Here is a 3,008-nt window from a genome sequence, read left to right as displayed (position 1 = left end):
CTCTCTTCTTCTCTCTCTCTCTCTCTCCCTCCTCTCTCTCTCCCCCCTCCTCTCTCTCTCGCGATTTACGTGGAGTCCAAGACTTTGCAGAGTCAATCTATTGGAGACCAAAGTATTCACGATTCGGTTTCGTTCCTCGATTCACAACCAATCGAGGCACTTCCGGACTTCGAGAGACGAGGGTTTTTTTTTTTCCTTGGAGGAGGAAATCCGGAGTATATGAGCGCGTCGCACCCTCCCGCCGGCTCGATTGATCGTCGTCGCGGCCGTAGCGGAGCCAAGCGGAGCGGAGTTGAAAGGCGCCGCGCGAGTAGCGAACCGTTACTACTGCGATCTGGACTACCCGTTACTACTACCGTCGCACCGCTTGCTATCCGTAACCACTTCCTCGTCCCCCGCGCGATTCCCAACGCTCTCTCGCCTCGTCTCTGTCGCTACTTTAACCGTCGCGAGCGGCGGTCAGCGTTGCACCCGTTATTTATAGAAAACGGCGCCGGCGCCCTGCCAAACTCTATATAGATGCGATATCGTGTAGTAAGTCAAAAATTGACCAAATTACCGTGGTCAGACCAGAACAAAAGTCTGCGCGGCAGTCACGTGTTTTTTAAACAAAGTTGGGTGGTAACTAGTTAATAAGTTAAAAATTAAAAAGTTAATAACTTTTTAACTTAATTTAGTCATTTTTACATATTTTTAATTCATTAACTTTTTTCTTTTTAAGTTAAAGTTCTTTTATTTCTTTATAAAAGTCAATGTTATTTTCTATAAAATGTTAAACGTTAAAGAATTAAGTTAGATTTAAAATAAGAGAAGAACTCAATGATTGTGATCGCGACGCTCGTAATGCCCAAAGATGATTGTGGGTTAGATCTGCATTTAGGAAATCAATTATATTATTCGTCATAGTATTCTTGTTTTACGTCTAATAAATAATAATGAAAGAATAAAAACTTTTTATTTATATATAATTTTTAAAGAATGTACAGATTTGACCAGCACAAAGGAGAACAAAATCATTTAAAAGTCACATTTTATTTTTTTATAATATAAATATCAAAATATGAAAGTACCTGTAGAAACAACTAAAAATCAGTTTTTTATTATACAAGAAATAATTTTGTTATTTCATATAATTTAAAAATAAAATATTTAATTTATTTGATATGATCTATAATTCAAATTGTTTTGTCATTCAGAATAATTTGATTTTAAGAAAAATTAGGATATTCTGATTTGATAAAAATAATATTTTTCAAAATTAAATTTTATTTAATTTGAATTAATTTAACATAACTTTAACTGAATTAGTTTTTTGTTCACTTAACTTTTAACTGAACTGAATTAATTTTATAAGCCATTAATTTTAACTTAATTTAATTTAAGAAAAAAATATTAAGTTATGCAAACTTGTTTTTAAAGTTTCGAAAAAGCATATGATTGTATTGAATTTTATTCGACTGTTTGTTAAAATTTCTATGTCCTTTCCCAGATGATCTGAAATTTTTTTCAAAACTTAAAATGATTATACATAATTTTTTTGAATATAGAATTATTGGTTTTCACATATCCCTACGGTTAATCTAATAATCTGAATTAGAGATTTGAATAATTTTTCGAAAACAGTTTTGGATATCGTATTGCATTTTTAGCAATATTGATAGAATTCAGTTTCTTTCTTTCTTTTTTTACAGTAGATTAATTTTTCGGGATACCTTTGTTTAATAAATTTTTGTAGATTGAATTTGAAAATTTTTTTCGAAAATACTGTTTTTGAAATTATTATTAATTATATTTTGAAAGGATCACTATAGGATTCATATATTTTAGTTGGATTAAGAGTAAGCTACAGCTTTTAGAACGGGATAAGCAATTCTCTCAGAAGTTATTATCAAAATCCGAACTATATACTTTTGCCTGCTTCAAGTTATTTGCAAAATTCTATAGCATATCCGTAAGCTGCATACTTCATTCAACAACTCTTCTAAACTATCCAAGTATCGATGTAGAAGACTACTACTGTATCGATAGTAGGTTGCAGTAACTCGACATATTCGAGCAAGGAAAGATGTGATGTCTTGCTATATCTTTTTTGTCTTTCTTCTCTTTTAATCTCTTTAATTTTTTAATCTCAGAGTAAGATATTATGATACAAAAAACGACGAATGATCGTCGTTTTTTTTCAGCATCAATCTGCAACAGAGATACGTCTGATATGTTGATTTGGCAAGAAGAACTAGTAATCCGATACGAAACTACAGTGGCAAACTATTGGCAGTTCGCCATTAGCAACCTTGTACCAGATTTACTCAACGTTTACTCATAACTATAAATACGTTGTATGCTTGAACACAATCTATCTTCAATATACCTGGTCGATTCGCCGATGACGTATAATTGTTGAATATATTACGTTTTATGTTATAACTAAATTCTCAAAAGCCGAAATTAATTCTATTTTTTTTTATTTTTTATTTTGATATCCAAGTTTATGATTACTTTACAATTCTGCAGAACACAAAACTAACAGTAACATCACATCAATATTATAATTTCCCGTTCAACTACATATATATAATACAACACATGTTGTACATGACAGTTATACTGAATAGAAAATTGTCACATTGATGAATATGACTGTTAGTAGTTTGTGTTTTGTAGGAACTTTATTAATTTTCTTTATTCGGTTTTTGTGGAGCTAGTTGAATTCGATTTCTGAAAGGTTCATGTCATGTATCAAAAATATACACAGTTACAGTTAAAACCAAGTCATTATTTTTCTCTGTTAATTTTTTATATTCTTTGCATTGTTATATTCTTTGCATTACTTTAAATACAGGAATCTTATATATTTTTAAACTAAATTATTTATTTATTATACTAAGCATCATTATATGCTACATTTTTTATAATAAATTAATATATCCAATATACATTTGGAATCAAAATTATGGAATAAATATAAAGATATATATATATATATATATATATATATATATATATATATA

This window comes from Atta cephalotes (genome assembly GCF_000143395.1).
Source record: "Atta cephalotes unplaced genomic scaffold scaffold00044, whole genome shotgun sequence".
Lineage (NCBI taxonomy): Eukaryota > Metazoa > Arthropoda > Insecta > Hymenoptera > Formicidae > Atta > Atta cephalotes.
Note: the sequence above shows the minus strand (reverse complement) of the source record.